This window comes from Hypanus sabinus, chromosome 5 (genome assembly GCF_030144855.1).
Source record: "Hypanus sabinus isolate sHypSab1 chromosome 5, sHypSab1.hap1, whole genome shotgun sequence".
NCBI lineage: Eukaryota > Metazoa > Chordata > Chondrichthyes > Myliobatiformes > Dasyatidae > Hypanus > Hypanus sabinus.
The window spans coordinates 9,226,494-9,251,025 of NC_082710.1; the positions used below are offsets into that span (position 1 = coordinate 9,226,494).

Sequence of the window (24,532 nt, forward strand, 5' to 3'; positions counted from 1 at the left end):
GTTCATGCGCAAGTCCTTTGAAATTTGCTGGATATAGAGGAGTGAACTAAAAAAAGAAATTAGGAGGGCAAAGAGGGACCATAAAATAACCTTGAAAAGTGGATTAAGAAAATCTTGAAACCTTTTGGAATAAAGACCATTTAATTTTACCTCTGTAGCATAGCCTTGAACTCCAAAAATTTTCATTGTGCCCTTGTCATGTCAGGCCTCAACTCTTCTAATGTAATTTTTGTTTGGTGCTCTCTCCTTCATAATTTGGATTAAATATCACATTAAATTATTCCAGTGTCCTTTGCTGCACCAGGCCCTTCTTGCCAAACTCTCTTATATTTGCTAAACCACGATGGATTTCTTAGTTTTAAATTCTCATTTTTGTGTTTAAAGCTGTTTATAGCCTAAAGACTACACCCCTTCTTCCTTCCACATATACCATAATCACCACCTCTGCTATCTTTGTAATCTCCTTCAGCCTTTAAGCCTTCTTTCACACATTTCTCCCTCCATTGACTTTAGTCTTCAATGCAGAATCTATTTATTTATTCTTTAGTTTTTTTAAAGATATTCAAATACTTGCTAATAAAAATCTGCTTCTTCAGCATTGCATCCATTTTAAGATTACACATTTCTTGAGCAATAATTTTATATTAATTGATTTTTATGGTAAAATGTATGCTCTATCTTACATGCCCTGGCCATGAGTATTAATGTAATGTTATTGCTGTGTCATATGATTTAGGCAATCATGGACCTGACCATGATTGTTCTTGGCAAATCTTTCTGCAGAGGTGGTTTGCTATTGCCTTCTAATAGACAGTATCTTTACAAGCTGGGTGGCCCCAGCCATTTTTAATACTCTTCAGAGATTGTCAGTGGTCCCAAAACCAGGGCTGTGATGTGCACCCCATACTCATACAACCTGTTCGCATGGCTTCACCTGACCCTGATCAGGGGCTAAGTAAGTGTTACACCTTGCCCAAGGGTGACCTGCAGGTTAGCAGAGGGAAGGAGAGCCTAACACTTCCTTTAGTAGAGACATATCTCCACCCCCGTTCCTAAGGTTGTCATACCTATAAAGAGCTCCAAATGGTGTGCATCTCTAACAGCCTCTGGCTACCAAGTCCAACTCTCAGCTTTCATATGTGGCTTAGCTACTAGGCCTTATGGAACTGTTTCTACTGATAAGAGCAGGGGCAAAGGTGGACCACTGGCGCCTCAAAACCAGTTGCTTCGGGCAGGTGGGACTCATCAGCCTTGGACAGCAGCCTACTTAGGAGAAGGAAAATTCTGGTTTTAAACCTCTGCTGCCTTGCGGTCATACCCACCCATGAAAAAGGCTTCGGGAGTAAATCCCGAGGAAGAAATCCAGAGCCAAGGTCCCTAAGGCAGTTTGCTATTGTTTAAAACTTCACTCTGGAACCTCAATGACAACACTGCTGACAAACTGTATTGATGCTTGCCCTTCCCTTGGACTAGCTCAGTGATGTGGAGGAGGAACCAGCTACATGGGCAACAGCTGGTTCTTCAAATCTTCCCATCCAGGCTTGCACCCTGGAGAGGACATGGTCCACCAGAGGCACAAACCCATGATCCTCTAGGATCGACGGCTGCCTACTACTACTACCTCCACCCCACTACCTATAATGTGGTACTTGTTAGAAATAATAAATATTTTTTATACCTTTGAATTTATGGATGAGTAATTGAAAGCTCTTGTTATGAGGCAATCTTTAAAGCATGGTTCAAAAATTGGTCTTAGAAACACTGCTAAGGAAAGGGAAGACTTAATTGTATATTCAGTCATAGTCCTACTTCTATTAATATAAGCTTCTCTCAGCTGCTCTACAGACCAATTCAAATTAGCTTTCCCGCTACAGGGCAGCCAGCAAGGAAGTTCATAATCCAATAACTACTGGCTGCCTGATTATTTAAGTGCTTGTGTATGAGAGTCAGTGAGTTATGTGGAAGTTACAGAATTATGGACTGATTAAATGAGTAGACATGAAAATAAAGGGGGGAAAAATCACCATCTGGTAATCTCTTCCCATAACAGAACTCAGAATAGCCCCTACTTTGGGATCTAGTGTTAGGCATGCAAATCTGGCCTGACCAATGAGAAAATGAGGGAAATTAAGACCTTACATCTGAGGAAGTTGACATTGGGAAGGATACTGATGTTAGCTCACTTATATTTCCAGTGAATCCAGAAAATCTTGCAGAAAGAATATTGGTGTTTTTTACCCAATACTTAGAAGTGCCAGTTAAAGGCAGTCCTGGTCTCAGAAACATTTAGGTGGGAAGGATTCACTGCTGCCTGATAAACTGCCAAATTGTGTGTCATGTTTTGAGATCTTGATCTCCAAATTCTTTTGTACATAATCAACTAAACCTGAGCTAATGCAAAGAAGGCAATGATGAATTTCATCATCTGCCTTTGCTGAAGATTGCTTGCTCCCAAGATATGACAAATAGTCCATGTTTTCTGGTCTTTCAAATAAACTTTTCTTTGCAAGGAGATGATTTGTCCAGTGGACCTTTCTCTCACAAGAGTTGAATGTAAGGCCCTTACTTATATATGCATCAGTGAATGAATCAATAATGGGTTGGAATTAGGCATGTAAATGCATGCAGATGCAAACGTTCTTTATATTCTGAGGTTAGGTGACTCATCTCTATTGTTTTGGAGTGTAGAAGCTTTAAATTCAATAGTTTTCCATTAGTTCTGAAGATTAGGTCCTGTCCCACAGGAAGTTTGTTAGAGGTGTACCAAGGACTGTGTGTAAAACTTTAGGAAAAGGGACAGAGTTTCAGCTGTCTTCCCAAGTCTGTAATTATTACCTGAACTCTAATCTTGTTTCAGTTAACACAATCCTTGACCTCAAACCCCTGTTGAGCCATGCCGTGGGAAACCAACAAATGTACCATAAAAATTCAGAACGTTTTAAGTGTGCTTCAGATCCCTAGAAATCAATTAGATTTAGATTTAAATTTAGGTTCCTTTAATATCAGAGAATGTGTAGAGTATACAACCTGAAATTTGTCCTCTTCACAGACATCCATGGAACAAGAGACCCCATAGAATGAATGATAGAACATCAAAACCCCAAAACCAATCAATTGGTGCAATAGGTAATAAGGTAAGCGTGAAGAAACATTTACAATTCTAAATTTGCCAACAAACATTTGGGAGCTATAGCTCAAGTATTTAAATGGTTCTGTCTATATTTAATTATCCTTTTAAAGTTCAGGTTCACAGTCTCGGCTGTTGCTTATTTCCTGCAGTTGTTTTCAATACATTTGAGTCTCAGAGGACAGTTTCTTAACAACCAGATATAATACAGACTGTACTAAATGGATTTAGAGCCAAAGAGATAAAATATGAACACAATAGATGCTTTCTGACATTTCAATTCTAACTTTAATTTCTTGATAATTTATGCCTTCAAGTAAAGAGACAGCACAGTTATAAAATAAGCTGAGCTTCTTAATCACTTGAAGAAGCTAATCTGTTTTTAAAGTGGATTAGCCCTAATTCCAAAATTGTTATACCCTTCAGGGAAATAGAGGGAAAATTCCATATATGTTAATGACTTGATTATTCTATTTTTAATTTTCCAAATTGATTATCATGTTTTTTTGAATGTTCTACAAATTTTGTTCAAATATTTCTAAGGGCATATTTTACTAAGCTGATGGACTGTTTATGCAAAATAATATTAGTTGGTAGGAAAAGCCCTTCACAATAAACAAATTCATTTTGATGTAGGTTCACTGTTGTTTCATATGAATGTATTAGTTTGTGTAGCTATACATCAGGAGTTACTAACCTAGGATCCACGGACCACTTGGTTAATGGTGAGGGTTCATGGCAAAAAAATGGACATCCCTGCTGTAGATAAAGAAAGATAGACAGTGGATATTAACACATTCCTGTTTTTCCATAGACTACTTTGTATGTTTCTACACCATTGTTGCCTTCTTTTCACATCTCATCTGAAAGATACAGCCTTTGCCATATTTTGTTATAAAGGACAATGTTGACAGCAAAATAATTCAGAAATTTGTCCAGGAAATATCAATAAATGATGTGAAATTCTAAATAGTTTGTACCCAGGTTCATTAGTAACTGTCATGGTGGATAATTTTTGGTAGGATGGAGTCTTTTTGGACTTCTGTTTGTACTGAGTGAAATAGACATTGAATGTACAGTAAGATCAATAAACCAATTGATAAGAACCAGATGATGTGTCTCAGGGCTGGGTGTGTCTGCACCTATGCCACCCATCACTCTCCTGGTACTCCTTCTCTGCCACCCATCCCACACCCCTCCTATGTCGCTCCACCCTCACCAAACTCAACATCCTTTGCTCCCACTAGGTTTGCAAGCACTCTCTCCGCTCCATGTTGACAAATACTGTACTGTGCAAAAGTCTTAGTCACCCTAGCTATGTAAATGTGCCTAAGATTTTTGCACACTACAGTATATCTGAGCAGACAAGCCTATCCTTCTGCCAGTGTTTTTTTGCAGCCATCCAGAATGTTTGCCAGGTTGATTGATGTGACTTAATGCCCCATGATAGTGGACTGGTGGGGCTTCTGTTCAGCAAGAAATACTTCCTCAATACCTCTGAAATGAAGGACCTGCAGACTTCATGTCCACCATCAATTAAAATGTGGACTTCAGATTTAGAAGGATTGGATTGCCATTGTGAAACCAAGTTGTTGGGAGCAGAAAATTGGAAAATGGCAGAGTACTTCAGAGGTGTTGAGGATGTAGTTGGGAAAAGACTGGACTGGGAGAAAGAATATAAAGAAATTAATACTCTGGGAGATGAACAAGCTCAAGTAATGGAACTACCAGGCCTAGCTACACACACAAAATACTAGATTAATTCAGAACCTTTGATTAAGGGTCTCAGCCCGATACATTGACTCTCTACTATTTTTCATAGATGCTGCCTGACCTGCTGAGTTCTTCTAGCATTTTGTGTGTGTTGCTTGGATTTCCAGCATCTGCAGACTTTCTCTTGTTTGTGATGGAATTACCAGGCCAATCAAGCTTGAGGATATTTGAGAGAATTATAAGGGGCTGTGCTTAGTTAAGAGGAAATTAATTTGGATGCAAGGAAGGAAAGATCCCTAGAGAAAATGAGTGAAGTGTAGGTGTTTGTTATTACATCAAAGCAGAGTAACCTGGAAATTATTGTCAATGTGAACCTGACCACATGATCTTCAGATTTTGGAATGTGGTCCAGCATAACTTCAATTACACGCATGTTACCAGTTGGACAGGAAATATGACTTTTACTTCAGTTACAAAGATGTGCTGTACTTTGATTTTCGTGGACGATCAAAAAAGACAGATACACAAGTAGAAAGTGCATGCCATTCAAAAGTGCACATGCTAGCACATATATCCACCTGGAATAGTACAGAGCTGTGGGAATTTTGATAGGACAAATTTCAATGTTGATAGACAAACTCTTGGCACAATGTGATTGTACAGGCAAACACAGGTCAGTGAATGGGGAAAAGCAGTAGCCTAGAGGTGATGTGAGAGATGACCTTATCAGGCAATCTGTGCACAGACGGAGAGCTGCCACCAGTCCCCAGTAATTGTATACTCATCGTGCTCAACTTAAAAAGGCAGATTGGTATTTATATCAGCTAAGAAATACCTTGTGTTTAGTCACTGTTGTAAAGAGTAAAAAGGAATCAACGTTCAAAAGAGAGCATTGCTGGGTATAATTACCAGCGCAGATTGAGGCACATTTACCTGAGACACAAGGCATAATTCCACTAAATGCCTACAATGTAGTGCCTGTACATCTTTGCCAGTCACTAGAAAGAATAGAATCTTCATGGTTAATAACTTCTTCTGAGAGAAGCCACTCTTACTAATATCTCACCTTTGCACTGGAGGATCAAACTGGATTACAGATTAGATTAGCTTTATTTGTCTCATGTCCATTGAAGCATACAGTGAAATGTGTCATTGGCATCAAATCAAATCAGTGGGGATTGTGCTGGAGGCAACTCGCAGGTGTTGCCAGGCTTTCAATAGCAAAGAGTGCCCACGACCTACTAACCTTAGCTGTATGTCTATGGAATGTAGGAGGAAACTCACACAGTCATGGGCAAGACCTACAAACTCCTTACAGAGACGGTCAAGAATTGATCAAAACTACAACACAGTTATCTGCTTAGCACATTCATTATGAATAATGCTTACCTTGCCCCAATAAAAGGGCAAAATAACAGGCAAGCTGTTCACAATCAAAACAGTTGTTAGATTAACACAACAAAATAAGTGGCATAATATTTTGTGTAAGATTCATCTCCCAGACATTTAACACGATCAGCTTTCAGAAATAGATATAGCTTATTAACTGGTTCTGAAAGGCACCAGTCCTAACCGAAGTTCAAAAAAAAGGTTCAAAGTAAGTTTATCATTAAAGTACATACAGTATATGTCATCATATACAGCCTTCAGATTCATTTACTTCCAGGCATTCACAGTAAATACAAGAAAAACGATAGAATCAATACAGGACCACTCCCAAAAGGACAGACAGCAACTAGTATGCAAAAGACAACCATGAGTGGCACGGTAGTGTAGTGGTTCACATAAAACTTCATAGTATCTGCAACCTGGGTTCAATTCCCACTGCTGCCTGTAAGGAGTTTTTATGTTTTCCCTTGGATAAAATTGGGTATTGCTGGACAGCATGGCTTGAAGGGCTGATTCCGCACTGTATCTCAATAAATAAATAAATAAATAATGAACTGGACAAATACAAAGGAGAGAAGTGAACAAAATAATAGTAAGTAAATAAACAATATCAAGAAAATAAGTTGTAGAGTTCTTAAAAGTGAGTCCATAGGTTGTGGGAGCAGTTCAGTTAGAGTGAAGTTATCCTCTTTGGTCAAAAGTCAAAGCCACAGTGTAAATTTTAAAAATTGGTTAACTGAAAATGGATTTGTGAAAGCGTCTGGGTTTCTCCCAGCCCCACATGAAAGAAAAGCATGTGGCTTTCAGCTGCTTGGCACCACTTGCCGCATCCACACTTCCCTGAAATGCAGCTGCTGCTTCACCTAGGATCTACCTCTGCTTTGAGCTCAGTGCATTTCCCAGTCAATCTAATACCCCCGTGTCATGTTCTTACACATCTACATGAATTTAAAATCTTCCATCATATTTTGCTAAAGGGATGTGAACTACTCTTCTCAGATCAATGAATTTTGTTTTTTTTCTATTTCACAGTCAGGCTCAGGGACAGCTTGTTCCTTCACTCTGGACATTCTGTCCAAAATTTTAGGCTAGTGATTATCAGAATTTCTTCAGTTTCATGATCATGAAGTACCTTATGGTGCTTTGCTATGACATATACATTAGATTGCCTCTGCTGTCTGCATTAAGTAAGGAGTGGTGCACAATTTCTTTGTGAGAAGGACCAGATTGGAGGTCTGAAATACATTTAAGGGCCACTTATGCAAACTAAGGAAGTCTCGAACTTCCTGAGAGCTCCTCGACACTGGCACGTTGGCTACACTCTGATTCTGTTCTTCTCGTGGAATCTAGCAGCACAGCACCAACTTCCTGTCGTTTCACAGTAGTTATTTTGGCACCAATTCAGTGACTTCATTCATTACAATGAAAGTGAGCAGTCAAGCGGGAGAAGAGTTTAATGGCTCTTTGCAAAGTTGTTACAGGATATTTATAAGCACAGCTCTAGGAAATTAAAATATAATTGCACAGTAATTATATAACCTTAAGCATCACTAATTTAATGCCACACAAATATAGATCCTCAAGTCACAACATTTAACTGTCTCCTAACATTTTAATGATGCTGCTTATGTTCTTTCCCTGTTTCAATTTTAAATGATCAGCAGTAAGACTGTGTGCTAATTACATTCCATCTCTAGATTAATATCACAAAGCACTTGATCACCAACAAGTCTGAAAATTTGAAGGCTAAGCCACAGAGAGAACAGGACTTGGAAACAGAAATAGGTTAGGAGGAAAGATAACTATGAATCCATCAGTTTTCTAACTAATCTTCATTAGACATTATATTATAATGTATTATCTTCATAATACATTGGAGACTTTTAAGGGATGCTTGGATGGGCACATGGATAGACAATAGACAATAGGTGCAGAAGTAGACCATTCGGCCCTTCGAGCCTGCACCGCCATTTTGAGATCATGGCTGATCATCTACTATCAATACCCGGTTCCTGCCTTGTCCCCATATCCCTCGATTCCCCTATCCATAAGATACCTATCCAGCTCATTCCCCTATCCATAAGATACCTATCTAACTGTAAAGAAGTAAAGGATGTAAAGAAGATGGAGGGATATGGACATGTTGTATGTAGGAGGTTTAGTGTTTGATTTGCTTTTTACCTAGTTCAGGACAACATTGTGTGCTGAATGGTCTGTTCCTCTGTTGTACTGTTCCATGTTTAGACAGTTTACTTCTGCTTTCATTATGTATTCCATATGTAAAATTGATCACATCTTTGTTAAGCTTATTAACAAAGATATTGAGAGAAAATAACCTTTAACATTGTTACGGCATTAGATAAAGATTTAGTAGAATATGCTGCAATCTAAGCTGTCCTAGAAATTCTGTAATATTATCAATATACTTCTGACCTATTCCAAATTATTTGAAAAATACATCTCCAATCTGGTCACAACCTGCCACAGAAATGTTTTCAAATATAGCTCAAGGACGCCGACAGTTTCCAGCCTTAAAAATGAAAAGAACAGGTGTATTACTCGAGGGATAAATTTCATGCAAGAGTTGGCCCTTTGGTAGGAGGAAGAGCTCTTTGGTTTCAGCCTTTGATCTTGGAAAATTAATCACAGTTATGTAAGGGTAAATATTGCCTTTTAATAAATTCAACCATATTTTGATGTGTAGTTTTTTTGGCTGCATTTGATTCAGTTGCTTGTTTTGAAACATGCCTGTGTTCTATTTTCATTACTTTCAATAATACAAAAATACCAAAAACTGATGATGTAATTTGTTAGCTGTGTTTCCTTGGCTGTGCTGCTACCTATGATTTAGAAGGATAAATATTCAAGCTCTAAATTAGGAACTTTACATACAAATTTCGGCAGTGTTTCGGGATTACTGAATATTACTACTATTAATACCCCAGTAAATTTTAGTTCAGTTTTCTTTAAACTTTTCACAGCAACATTATATATTTTCCAGTGAACCAGATGAGTTTAAAGGGAGCAAGGAAGAGGGCCCAGTGATTTTAATAGGCCCATGGGAACAAGTTTATTGTTTGTTTGAATGAACTGTGGGACCAGGCCACGCTGAGTTTGAAGAGTGACTGGGTACCAAGAGTCACTTGAGTTTAAAGTGGGTGAAGGAATTAAGACCCTGCAAGTTTAAATGGGAAACAAAGCCTAAAGGGAGCACAGGAACTTATTCCCAGTGAGTTTAAGGGAAACATGGAAACTAGGGCCCCAGTAACTTTATAGTTTGTGAAGGCAACAGGACTTGGTGAGCCAGAAGACAAACTACAAAGATTTGCAAAAAAAAAATCAAATTGGTAGATATTGGAATTTAATGTATTTTTTAAAGAAATTATGCTCACCATCCCATTGAATACTTATTCCAATGTTATCATCACTGTAGACAGTTAGCTAGCCATTTGCAGAAATTGACAAAAGCTTTCTCCCTACTGTAGCGTTAGCAATATCTCAAATTTACTTAATTAGCTATAAATGCTTCTTAGAAATCATTGTTGTCTGCAGTTCCACAGAAGCTGAAGAGACCTGTGCTGAACCCATGTACTCCACCACAGGTTGTACAGGAGTTGTTCAGTAAATGGGAGTTGTATTTTTTCCGACATTTCCGACATTTACACTGACCTTCTATGTGCTCCCAACAAACACACACAAAACGCTCAGAAGGGTAGGGAAAGGAAGAGGAAGGCAGTAGTGATAGGGGACTCTATAGTCAGGGGGGTCAGACAGGCGATTCTGCGGATGCAGGAAAGAAACTTGGAGGTTTGCCTCCCAGGTGCCAGGGTTCAGGATCTTTCTCATCGCGTCCAAGATATCCTGCGGTGGGAGGGAGAAAAGCCAGAGGTCGTGGTACATATTGGTACCAATGACATAGGTAGAAAAAGGGAAGAGGTCCTGAAAGAAGACTACAGGGTGTTAGGAAGGAAGTTGAAAAGCAGGACCTGAAAGGTAGTAATCTCGGGATTACTGCCTGTGCCACCTGACAGTGAGAATAGGAATAGAATGAGGTGGAGGATAAATGCGTGTCTGAGGGATTGGAGCAGGGGACAGGGATTCAGATTTCTGGATCATTGGGTACTCTTTTGGGGTGAGTGTGACCTGTACAAAAAGGACAATATCCTGGTGGGCAGGTTTGATAGAGCTGTTGGGGAGGGTTTAAACTAGTTTGGCAGGGGGGTGGGAATCAGAATGTGAGTGCAGGGATTAAGGTAGAAGGACAAGGGCATGAGTTCTGAATTGATGAGGAAGGACAGGCAGGGGACAGAACATAATTGTAGCCAGTTAAAGGGGTTGAAATTTCAATGCTAGGAGTATTAGGAACAAGGAGGATGAACTTAGAGCATGGATTAGTACGTGGAACTACGATGTTGTGGCCGTTACTGAAACTTGGTTGGAGGAAGGGCAGGATTGGATGATGTAGGTCCCGGGGTTCAGGTGTTTTAAAAGGAATAGGATGAGAGGTAGAAAAGGGTGAGGGGAGTGGCATTGCTGGTCAGGGATAGTATCACAGCTATAGAAAAGGAGGATGCTGCAGAAGGAGTGTCCACAGAGTCAGTCTCAGTGGAAGTCAGAAATAGGAAGGGATCAATCACTCTGCTGGGAGTAGTCTATAGGCCCCCAAATAGCCCTCGAGACACCGAGGAGCAGATAAGCAGACAGATTTTAGAACGGAGCAGGAAATGCAGGGTAGTAGTTATGGGTGATTTGAACTTCCCTCAGATTGACTGGCACCTCCTGAGTGCAAGTGGGATAGATGGGGCTGAATTTGTCAGGTGTGTTCAAGAAGGATTCCTGACACAGTATGTGGACTGGCCGACGAGAGGAGAGGCTATACTGGATCTAGTTCTGGGTAATGAACCTGGTCAGGTGACAGACCTTTTGGTGGGGGAGCATTTTGGTGAGAGTGACCACAACTCCCTTAGCTTCAGCATAGCTATGGAAAGGGATAAAATCAGACAAAATGGTAAAGTGCTTAACTGGGGAAGGGCTAACTTTGAAGGGATGAGGCAGGAACTAGTGAGAGTAAATTGGAAACAGATGTTCAAAGGGGAAAGCACAGAAGTAATGTGGGAGAAGCTTAGGAACCACTTGAGCTGGGTTCAGGATAGGTTTGTCACACTGAGGCAAGGAAAAAATGGTAGGAAAAGGGAACCATGGCTGACGAAACATGAAGTATCTCATCAAGAGGAAAAAGGAAGCATATGTTAGATATAAGAAGCAGGAAGTAGGAGGGGCTTATGAGAAATATAGGGTAGCCAGGAAGGAGCTAAAGAAAGGACTTAGGAGAGCTCGAAGGGGGCATGAGAAGGCCTTGGCATGTAGGATTAAGGAGAACCCCAAGGCATTCTATGCATATGTGAAGAATAGGAGGATGAAGAGAATGAAGGTGGGACCGCTAAAGCATAAAGAGGGCAACATGTGCCTGGAGGCGGAGAAGGTTGAGGAGGTCCTAAATGAATACTTTGCATCAGTATTCACAAGTGAAAAGGATCTTGATCAGGATGAGGTCGAAGTAGAGCAGGCCTGTGTACTGGACAATGTGGAAATTAGGGAAAAGAAGTGCTGGATCTTCTTAAAAACATTAAGATTGATAAATCCCCAGGGCCGGGTATGATACACCCCAGGTTGTTGTGGGAATTGAGAGAAGAGATTGCAGGATCATTAGCCATGATCATTGAATCCTCTTTGGCTGCATGGGAAGTGCCAGAGGAGTGGAGATGGCAAATGTAGTTCCCTTGTTTAAAAAAGGTAATAGGGAGAAACCCGGGAACTATAGACTGGTGAGTCTTACGTCAGTGGTATGCAAACTACTGGAATGGATTCTTAAGGATAGGATCTGTGAGCTTTTGGAAAGTATAGTCTACTCATTGATAGTCAACATGGCTTTGTGAAGGGAAGATTGTGCCTCATGAGGCTGATTGAGTTTTTTGAAGAGGTAACAAAAGAAATGGATGAGGGCAGGGCAGTGGATGTGGTCTACATGGACTTTAGCAAAGCATTTGACAAGGTCCCTCATGAGAGACTCATCCAGAAAGTCATGAGGCATGGGTTAAGTGGAACCTTAGCTGTTTGGATAAAAAATTGGTTTAAAGGAAGAAAGCAGAGGGTAGTTGTTGAAGTAAAGTATTCTGCTTGGAGGTCAGTAACTAGTGGAGTGCTGCAGGGATCTGTCCTGGGACCCCTGCTATTTGTGATTTTTATAAATAACCTGGATGTAGAGGTGGAAGGATGAGTGAGTAAGTTTGCGGATGACACAAAGATTGGAGGAGTTGTGGATGGAGCTATAGGTGGTCGAAGGTTACAAGAGGATATAGACAGGCTGCAGAGTTGGGCAGAAAAATGGCAGATAGAGTTCCATCCGGACAAGTGTGAGGTGATGCATTTTAGAAGGACAAACCAGAAGACTGAGTACAGGATTAATGGTCAATTACTTAAGAGTGTGGATGAACAATAGGACCTTGGGGTTTAAATCCATACATCCCTCAAGGTCGCTGCACAGGTTGATAGGGTAGTTAAGAAGGCCTATGGGATGCTAGGCTTCATTAACAGGGGGATTGAATTCCAGAATAGAGAGGTCATGTTGCAACTCTACACATCTCTGGTGAGACCGCACTTAGAGTATTGTGTTCAATTCTGGTCACCTCATTATAGGAAGGATGTGGAAGCTATGGAGAGGGTGCAGAGGAGATTTACCAGAATGTTGAGAACAAGTCATATGAAGTAAGGTTAGCAGAGCTGGGACTTTTCTCTTTGGAATGTAGAAGAATGAGAGGGGACTTGATAGAGGTCTACAAGATTAGTTAGAGGCATAGATAGTGTGGATAGTCAGTACCTGTTTCCCAGGGCACCAATAGCAAACACCAGAGGGCATATGGACAAAATTAAAGGAGGGAAGTTTAGGGGAGACATCAGGGGTAAGTTTTCAGAGGGTTGTGAGTGCCTGGAATGACTTGCCAGGGATAGTGGTGGAGGCTAAGACATTAGGGATATTTAAGAGCCTCTTGGACAGGCACATGGATGAAAGAAAAATGGAGGGTTATGGGGTGGTGTGGGTTTAGTACTTTTTTAAAGGATTATATGAGTCAGCACAACATGGAGGGCTGAAGGGCCTGTACTGTGCTGTAGTGCTCTATGGTTCTAAATGTTGGAGGAACTCAGCAGGCCAGGGAGTATCTATGGAAAAGAGTACAGTTGACAATTCAGGCCAAGACTCTTCAACAGGACCTCAGTTCTAGGGACACAGGCCTCAGAGAGGACCCTGATATTGGTTTGCTTATCCTATCAATGGATTCAGAGGAATTTGTAAAGACCACATTATTTCCAAAGAGCCGTGAGGTACCAATTGTGTGTAGTACATGACTGAGAAGTGCATAAGAGAGCTATGGGCATTCTGGGCATCTCAGTCTTCACTCATTTCCTGACTATCCAAATGCTTTGCTACTGCATTGAAGACAATAATAAATTGCATAATTGATGCCTATTGAGGTTCTCTACATTGGGAAGTACTCTACATTCTCCAGGAGAATCAGAAAGGACCATCATGGTCAAAGGCTGGGTTGAAGACAGATACTTTTTGAATGTGTTAGCAATGACTGGGAGATTAGCCTCTGATCAAATGAATACCTAAATACCATCTGGTACTATATCTTGATGGCTGAAGGTGGGGTGACCTTAGTTCTGAAGTGAAAGCAACATTGGTTGAAAAGTTTTTCACTAACCTTCCAGTGGAAAGCTTATAGGAGGTGAGATACGCACTAGGCAAGATTGAAATAAATGTTGCGATAATGACAAGGCCTTGTTTGGCAACAGTCTGTACTGAAATTGGATCTGTTATGGAACTATTGTTTAAAATCATAGCTTGCATGTGTGCAACAGATGGAAAATGAAGATCACCCTCAAAAGCAGCTAAATTTGGGAAAAGTGTTCCTGCCAACTGACAAATCCAAAGCTTTAAATAAAGTTGAAAAAGTCTATGTACAGTAGTTGATGCTGCTCTCAACATTTCTTTTGGGAGTTGATGTATGTAAATATCCTTGTGTTTTCTGAAGGACAGAATTTGCATTGTGATTAGGGCAGCAACTCATCAGCTAATATAAGGTACTGTTGAGGATCCTGACTATGAATTTCCTTGTGGCAAAAGGAACACACTTTTACAATTACCAAGATCAGGTTTGTCTCTTTTGAAAGTAGTTGTGATTACAAGATTCTGGGATCTTCTGGCATATCCTCATCTTCCTAAACAGTGGAGATGAGATCAAAAAGTTCAAAGTAAATTTATTATCATAGTACATACATATCAGTGTCGGGGTTTCTTCTTTTATGTTACTGCTAAGGCTAATAAAATGGCTTCTTTGTTATGTTATAATAAAATGGCTTCTCTATACTGTTAACTGCTGAGACAGTGGTTCTCTATAGCAGCTTGTTTGGGTTATAATTACTGATAACTGGAATTGTATTCATTTGCTAACCAATTGGGATAGATGTTATTCTTTCTTGTGTGGGAAAGCTATTGTTTTTTGCAGGCTTTGTGCAGAAGGCGTGATAGGGACAGAGAGAGAAGGCGAGATGCTGTAAGCTGGGCGACGGAATGGACCTCAAGTGGGAGTCCGAGGCCCAGGGTCTTCAGAGAGGAGACACGGACAGACTAGAGTAGGGCGTTTGGTCGATCACCGAGGGTGGTCCCATTCATGGGTCGGCGGAGTTCAGAGAACATCAACTGGTGGAAGGGGGACCCGGTTCTGTCAGAGCCCCAACAATGTGTGCACAAACTGGTTAATAATAATGGCACCTTTTTCTTTTTTTTAAACAGTTAAACAGTTCTTATTTTGTTCCTTTACTACCTACATAGTCAAAGTAAGTTATAAAGTGTAATCATTTAATCACATATGGTGTACTGTCTGTTATTTGGCGTGGTGGGGGACATCACACAGCATCGACACATACTTGATTACCCAGTTTGGCGGGGCCGAAAGCTGCTTCCCCTAGACAAAAGCGAGCTGAGCGAGCCTGAGGCTTACCGTGGGGGGGGGGGGGGGGGTTACATCACCATATACAACCTTGAGATTTATTTCCCTGTGGGCATTCACAATAAATACAATAAACCTAATAGAATCAAAGAAAGACCCCCTCAACAGGGCAGACAAACAATCAATGTGCAAAAGATAACAGACTATGCAAATACAAGAAGGAAAAAAAGAAATAATAATAAATAAGCAATTAATATCATGAACTTGAGATGAAGAGTCCTTGAAAGTGAGTAACATTCAACATCAGTAAGTTTTAGAATTTTAGTAGTGAAGACATTTTGCCTTCAGTTGTACATTCCCTTTTTAATATTAGTAGATAATTTAACCCTTATTTAATTTCTCTGAATAGATGATCTGGTTTTAAGCACATTGGTCACAAATCAACTACTAAGCTAGCTATGATAAAGAAGTATCCAAAGTGCCTCAACTGTATTAATTTTAAATGGCAAAGTGATCACAGAGGGTGCAACACCTATCCTTTTGCCTCTTCCCTTTTCACTATGCAGGGACCAAAACAGTCCTTTCAGATGAAGCAACATTTCACTTCCACTTTTCTGGATCTGGTGCACTGCATTTGTAACTGTTGACGTGGTCTCCTCCACACTGCAGAAATCAAATGCAGACTGAGTGACCGTTTCACAGAACACCTGTATTCAATCCACAGGAACAGCCCCTGTTGCCTGCCACTTTAATTCCCTATCTCATCCCTATTCTGACCTACATATCTGTCTGTGACATCCTGCACATTTATAATGACACGCCATGTGAAGTTATGGAGAATTTATAAAGCCCTTCAATCCACCGTAACTATGTCAGTCATCAAGTTCCTATTTACACTAATCAATGTTTCAAATGCTCAGGCTATGTATTAGGGCATTTCAAATGATTATCTACATATTCCTTGTATGTGTGAGAGTAACTACCTCCACCACCTGTTAAGGGACTACTTTCCAGAACTCAGCCACCTTCTGTAGGAAAGAAATTCTTACTCCAGTCCCCTCAAAACCACTTCACTAAAATCATGTTCTCTGGTAGATACAACTACTGAAAGGGAAAAAAACCTTTACCGTCTGCTCCATCTGTACTTCCATTGTGCCTCAGGCAAGTTTCTTGTGAATCTTTTCTGCTCCAAAGAAAAATAATACAGTCACATAATTCATATCTGAAATGCTCTATCACAGGCAACAGAGTGAACAGAGGATACAGAGGAGATTCCTAGTGAATTTTCTCTGCATCTGTACTGTTTTTACATCTTTCCTACAGTGCAATGACCAAAATTGTACACATTACTCTAAATGATGAAGGTCCTAATGAAGGGTTTTGGCCTGAAACATCAACTGCAGTCTTTTCCATTGATGCTGCCTGGTCTTCCGAGTTCCTTCAATATTTTGTGTGTTGCTTGGATTTCCAGCACCTGTAGGCTTTCTCTTCTTTGTGATTACATTACTTAACTAATATTTTACATGGGTATAACATAACCTCTTTTAAATTTTATGTTAGTGAAAACAATAATTCTGTATCCTTCTTAGCTGCCCTGTACTGATAGATAAATCCTTGAACATATATATAAACAAAAGTCCGGAGGAACTCAGCAGGTCAGGCAGCATCTATGGAAATGAATAAACAATTGACGTTTCAGGCCAAGACCTTTCATCAGGACCTGCGTCCTGATGAAGGGTCTTGGCCTGAAACGTAGACTGTTTATTCATTTCCATAGATGCTGCCTGACCTGCTGAGTTCCCCCAGCATTTTGTGTGTGTTGCTTTGGATTGCCAGCATCTGCAGAACCTCTTGTGTTTAACATATGCACCAATGTCCTTTTGGTCCCCATTACTTCCTAGAGATCTATCACTTCTTGAATATATTCAAGACTTACTAATTATTCCAAAATGCATAACCACATTTTTCAAGATTAAATTTTATTTTCCATTTTACCAACTCATCAATATCCTTCTTTAGCTGAAACCTATTCTCATTTCTATGAACATCGCCTGACATTTTCTTGTCATCTGCTCCCTTAGCATTGAAGGTGTTTCAGTTAATATTGGGGATGTACCAGAACTAATCAATTCTGCCATGGGCCATTCATCTCTAATATTGGCTCCGGTAATATCAACTTCAAGAGGTGACACCACTTTAAATGGGACATTGCTGAGGTTCTGTCACAGGCAAACACGAAGCAGACACGAAATTTTTTAGAAGTGTGGTTCTCTTCTGATAACTCAGTAAACAAACATATTAAAATAGATGCTGTCTACAAATCCCTAAGAGCTAATGAAATGCAAGCCAATAGAATTCAAAGGACAACCGAAAGGACAGCCAATCAGGACTGAGGCAAGCGAACAGGGGCCTATATGAAAACGAGCACTTCCAGAGAGAAACACCAACAACTACGCACTGAGGATGTCATCTCAACTGGTGATGAAACGTCTGCAAACTGATTGCCAAGCTCGATGAACACAAGCTCGATCAAGCATGACATTGAGTTCAATAATGGAAACTGACATTCCCATATTGTTCATGTGTGATGTTCATCTTGAAAATCTTGTTGATTTTTTCAATCTTTTGAGAATGGTTGAAAGCAGATGACAAGTTTGTAATTGTCCCTGTTATGTTTGAAAGGACAACAAAATGTCATCAAACTGTTTGATAACGGTGCAGTTTCATAGCAGTTAATGTCATGCTATTACAGCTTGGGGCATTGGAGTTCAGAGTTCATTCCTAGGATCCCCTGTAATGAGTCTCTGTACATCCTTCCCTGTGGAATGAATGGGTTTTCTCCGGGTGCTCAGGTTTCCTTCCACAGTCCAAAGATGTACCTGGTAGGTTAACTGGTCATTGTAAATTGTCCCGTGATTAGGTTAGTTAGTTAATCCTAATTTAGGTTAGGGTTAAATTGGTGTTGTCAGGCATTGCTGGGCAGCCAGAGGGTACTCTGGCCTGTATCTCTAAATAAAAATAAATAAAACCGCTGATGATTAACCTCTCAGCCGGGTAAGTTCAAAGTAAATTTATTATCACAGTACATATATGTAACCAAAGACAACCCTGAGATTCAATATCTTGTGAGTACTCAATAAATTCATAATAGAATAATAACCAGGGCGGAATTAATGAAAGACCGCACCAACTTGAGCATTCAACCAGTATCCAAAAGACAACAAACTCAGCAAATACAAAAAGAGTGAAAGAATAATAAATAAATAAGCAATAAATATTGAGAACATGACATGAAGAGGCCTTGAAAGTGAGCCCATAAGTTGTGGGAACATTTCAAAGTTGATTGGGATGACACCATATGAGATTTGAAGAGCCAGTGAGGGAGAATCTGTTTATTACTATGGGCCTGTCACCAGCCCTTGTAGGAGAGGGCCATCTTGTTCGAAAAGCACCTGTGGTTAGTCAGTGTTATGACCTGAGTTAGTAATGCTGAGAGTGCAACATGAATTCAATACGAATGTGATCAGAACACTGTTCTCTTTGCCTGTCAGCTGGGGGAATTCACCAAGAAACTTTACAATTTCATACAAAACTTTCACTCTTTCTCACAGGGACTTTACTGATTCACTGGAAACTATTTTCAGCCAGAAACCTATTTTACACAGACTGCTTTCTAGTTCATATACAAGTTTTGCTACTTCATACCAGAGACTGAATATTTTACATGCCTTTGCTATTTAATTCTAGGCTTTTAATATTTTACATGGATCTTTATTATTTCATATCAGAACTTAAATATTTCACACAGGACCCTTCACTCTCTTTGAAAACATTTCAAAACTACACATCATTAACATAAGGAATTCTTGAGCAGCACGCACAAAATGCTGGAGGAATTCAGGAGTTAGGCAGCATCGATGGAAATGAATAATTAGCTGATAATTCAGGCCGAGAACTTTCATCAGGACTGGAAAAGAAAGAAGCAGAAGCCAGAATAGGAAAGTGCAAGGAGGAGAAGAAGTATAAACTGGCAGGTGACAGGTGATACTGGATGAGGGGGTAAGTGTCATCGCTTTCTTCTGGTTCCCCTCTGTTCACCCATATCTACTGTCCTCTCCTTCTTCAAACATTTTCCTCTTTCATCTATAACCTCTTAGCTTCTTGCTGTATCTCCCTCCCCCACCCATCCACCCTTCACCAAAATGGCCAGACTAGTTCACGGTGACAGGATGGTGACAGTAACACAAATAACCACACATTTCAACAGTGGTATGCAGAAAATCACCTCTGAAAGCACAACATCTTGAACTTTGAAGTGGATGGCAACAGCAGCAAAAGACCACAAATATACAGTCAGTGGCCACTTTATTAGGTATAGGAGCTACACAATGAAGTGGCCACTGACTATACTTAGTGAATGAAGCAATCAAGAGATATGTGTTAATGCAAGAAAGTGATGCTGAGGTTGTACTTTAGCCATTACCTGTATCTCAGTTACGCACTGCTGCTTTATACAGGTGAAATTCACTCAGGCAAATTGAACACACATCCATCTGTTTTATCTTTTAAAATCACATTAAAGATATTTTTCACATGTTTTGAAGTGTTTGTGCCCACTTCCTGTTAAAATTCTCACCACTGGGAAGCTGGACGGTACTTACTGTCACATGCTGCTAAGCTTGGTGTCATTATCCCATCATGCTTTGTGTGATGTACCATTTAAATGCTTACTGACAGAAATTGGTTCAACTGGTTGTGACCTTTGGTTTAACTCTCAACAAAGTTTGAGCTGAATTGAATTGACTTTATTACTTACATCCTTCAAATACATGAGGAGTAAAAATCTTTACGTTATGTTTCTGTTCAAATATGCAAAGTGCAATTATAGTAATTTATAATAAATATTATGTATAACAGAATAGTTAATATAACATAGAAATACAGTTGTGCCAGCATGAATTAAGCAGTCTGATGGCCTAGTGAAAGAGGCTGTCTGGGAGCCTATTGGTCCTGACTTTTATGCTGTGATACTGTTTCCCAGACGGTAGCAGGTGGAACATTTTGTAGTTGGGGTGACTCAGGTCTCTAATGAACCTGCGGTCCCTTTTTACACATCTGTCTTTGTAAATGTCCAAATAGTGGGAAGTTCACATTTACAGAAACACTGGGCTGTCTGTACCACACCCTGCAGAGTCCTGCGATTGAGGGAGTTTCCATACCAGGCAGTGAGGCAACCAGTCAGGATGTTCTCAATTGTGCCCCTATAAAAAGTTCTTAGAATTTGTGGGGCCATAACAAACTTCTTCAACCATCTGAGGTGAAAGAGGCACTGTTTTGCCTTTTTCATCACACAGTTGGTATGTACAGACTACGTGAGATCCTTGGTGATGTTTAGGCCAAGGAACTTAAAGCTGTTTACCCTCTCAACCCCAGATCCATTGATGTCTATAGGGGTTAGCCTGTCTCCATTCCTCCTGTAATCCACAACCAGCTCCTTTGTCTTTGTGGCATTGAGGGAGAGGTTGTTTTCTTGACACGGTGATGACTTCCTCTCTGTAGGCTGCCCCATTATTATTTGAGATTCAGTCTAGTGTAGTCAGCAAATTTAATTAAGTAGGATGTATATTACAGTAGAAATACTGAATCATATTTAATGTAGCGAGTATTAGTTCCATGATGACAGACAAAGAAGTTTATTTAACACAACAACTATTTTTATTGTGATAAACGCAAAAACAGACTGGGTGCTATGATCCAGGGAGAGAACCCGCTCAGTCACATATAGACAGGGCAGGTGATTATTAAGCACCCTGTTTACAGTCAGGATGACCCATAAGACACATACGTGAATCACTGTATAACCCAAGCAAAAATGTAACAATAAATGAACTTGAACATCCCACCATAATCCCATGAAAGTATTTTAAAACGGTTAATAGTGTTGGCCATTAGGAATAGGCAGGCTGTCGACCACTCCCCCCCCCCCCCCCCCCCATCAGAGCATCACAATAATATAAAATGCAGACTGGGTCATTGTCTTTTTATATATGTTTTCTCTAACATTTCCTCGCCCTGGTCTCTTTATTGTATTATGTGGCATTATAATGCACAGGTGCCTCAGTGTGTGATTCTCAATCTACCACTGCTCTTGGTGGCTTAGGGACATAGGACACGGTTATCTGGTTATTTCAAATAAGTGGGTCTCTGAAGCCGAGAGATCTCTTGCCCCCATCCCCACTACTTTATGCAATTCTTCCAATCCTTAGTAGTGTTGACTGATGCTTGCTTAATCTTGCAGTTGAGAATTAAAAACTTCTTAAAAGCAGAAGACAACAATGTTTTTTCTCTAATAAGCCTGTGTCTTTTTCACTTTATTGTTGGTAACAGTCCATTTGGCAATAGCATGAAAGGTAAATTCCTCAAAAATTATTGCCATGACCTCAATCACAGGAAAAGCCCTCCCCACCATTGAGTACATCTACAAAGAGTGCTGCCACGAAAAAGCAGCATCCATCATCAAGGACCCCCACCATCCAAGCCATGCTCTCTTCTTGCTACTGCCTTTGGTCTCACACCACAAGGTCAGGGACAGTTATTACCAGCAACCATCAGGCTCCTTAACCAGCAAGGATAAATACTCACCTTAACTCTGAACTGATTCCACAACCTATGGACTCACTTTCAAGAACTCTACAACTCAAGTTCTCTGTATTATTTATTTACTTATTTATTATTTTTTTTGTACTTACGCAGTTTATCTTCTTTTGCAGATTGCTTACTTGGCAGTCTTTGTGTGTAGTTTTTCATTGATTCTATTGTATTTCTTTGTCCTATTGTGAATGGCTGGAAGGAAATGAATGGAAGAAAATGGTTTTATATATATATATTTAGTTTGAGCTATGAAGTTTGAAAAAATTATTGAGAACTTCTAAGTTTAGATCTTCTACTGCAAATAAAAATATAGATGATAGAAATCTAAAATAAAAAGCAAAAGTGTTGGTAAATACTCAACAAGTCAGACTGCACCAGTGGGGAGAAAAAAAGAAATAGTGGATTATTTATTGTTATACAAAGCACCGGATTAGAATGAGGAAATCGTGAGGCAGTAGGAGAGAAGCATTGTAAATGTTTAGACCATGTAGGAATATGATCAGGTGAGCATGGTCCCATCTGGAGTATGAGTGGTACATTTCAAACACTGCAGATAGATAGGAAAATATAATCACATAGGACATCAACAATGAAATAATTGTCTTATCGTCAATGATGATGTCATTTATTATCTATGGCTTTTGAAATGAGGCTAACACTCCAGTGCTTTGTCCGTTTTCAAGTATGATTGCATTCAGCTCATATTGACGCCATGAGATAAATCTGATTTAATGTTACCAGCATATGTCTTTGCAGCAGCAGTACCAAAATATACATGATAATTGAGAAAAAATATGAATTACAGTAAGTGTGTGTGTGTATATATAAAATAGTTCAATATGTAGTGAAATATTTTACAAAATGTAAAAAAAATAGAGGTAATGCTCATGGGTTCAATGTCTATTCAGATATCGGATGGCAGAGGGGAAGAAGCTGTTCCTGAGTCATTGAGTGTGTGCCTTCACGCTTATGTACATCCTTCCTGATGGTACCAATGAGAAGAAAGCATGGGTGATGGCGGTCCTTACTGATGGATGCTGTCTTTTTGAGGTATTGCTCCTTGAAGATATCCTTGATATGACGGAGGCTAGTGTCCATAATGGAGATCACTGTTTACAACTCAACTCTCTGCAGCTTACTTTGATCCTGTGCAGACAGCTGAGCCCAAATTATCATCTAATGGGCACACTTCCAGCAATAAGGTAAAGTGTTGTCAATTGGGATGCTCCATTGCAGATACAGCTGGGACTAGCTAAGCACAAAACAGAAACTCAATGAGGGACCTTCAAGTTGTATACAATGTTTATCTACCAAATGAATCATCAAAGGAATGCAGACCGATGTCAACAATGAGTATAAATGTTTCAGGCAGCATCTATGGAAAGGAATAAAGAAACAGGGTCTTGGCCCAAAACATTGGCTCTCTATGCCTCTCCATAGATGCTGCCTGATCTGCTGAGTTCCTCTAGCATTTTATATGTGTTACTCTGGTTTTCTAACTTGTGCAGAACCCCTTGTTTTGAAGAACTTCACATTGTTTTGAAGAACTTTGCAAAAGAATTACGAAATTGTGCTTCTGAATTAATATTTAAGGATTTTTGAAACAAATGCTAGAAATCTGCAAAAATAAAACAGGAAATACTCAGCACATTAGACAGGGAAGTGCTATAGTTCTGAATAGAGTACCATAGGATCAAGAAATTATGGATACTTGATACTTGATACTTCACACAGATCAGTATATTCCTTGCAGATGAACAATGTGTGAAAGTATTAGAATCTTTTCCTGTTTGTGAACATATCAGCCCTATTTGGGATGGCTCGGTAGTCTTTGAGTATATTTGCGGCATTCGAGGTTTTGTCGTTGGATTGTGACGTATTTATTTAGACAGGCACAGACAAAGCATTTCTGATATGCAGCATGTTTTGCTTCAGGAGACTCCAGAGAACTGCAACTAGACTTAACTGGATTGGAATTCTATGTGCTATGTGTGACTATACTGTATGTACTATGTTTTGCACCTTGCTCCCAGAGGAATGGTGTTTCGTTTGGCTGTATACATGTGTACGGTTGAATGACAATAAAACTTTAACTTGAACTTGAAGATGAGCTTCTTGTGTTTGTGATATTTTGGTATTAATTCAAAACAAATTTCTATCTGGCCTACACTTGAAGCATTGTGTTCTGGTCTGGTCGGCTCGTTATAGGAAGAATGTGGAAACTTTAGAGGATGCAGAGGAGATTTATCAGGATGCTGCTGAATTATGGAATATATCTTAAGAGAAAAGGTTGAATAAGCCAAAGCTTTTCTCTTTGAAGCTGATTGTGATGCCAGTAATCTTTCAGGGATCAAAATTCCCTTCTTTAATAAAACACAAAATATACAAAATATAATATAAAAGGACAATTTAAACAAATATAGTGGCAGATAAAGGGAGAGTTGTGAAAGGTTCGAGTTGAATGCTGTCAGGTGTTCTTTATCAAGTAGGTGCTTATAGATTTAAGATAACTTATTTTAAATTCTATTCAATGGACTCCTAATGGAATAATTTGTGTAAAATTAGGACTTCTAAAACTTTTAGTTTTATACCTAAAAGCAATGAATGTTGATTGGTGTAATAGTGAAAAACTGTTATTTGT

At 39.7% G+C, this 24,532-nt stretch overlaps 1 long non-coding RNA gene across 1 annotated transcript; it reads left to right on the forward strand.

The window, feature by feature from the left end:
* The first annotated feature begins 3,047 nt into the window (after nt 1-3,047).
* Nucleotides 3,048-23,996, forward strand: LOC132393919 (uncharacterized). The gene is made up of 2 exons (XR_009512103.1): nt 3,048-3,134; nt 22,800-23,996. It is a non-coding gene; the product is annotated as an uncharacterized LOC132393919 (long non-coding RNA).
* Nucleotides 23,997-24,532: the final 536 nt, after the last annotated feature.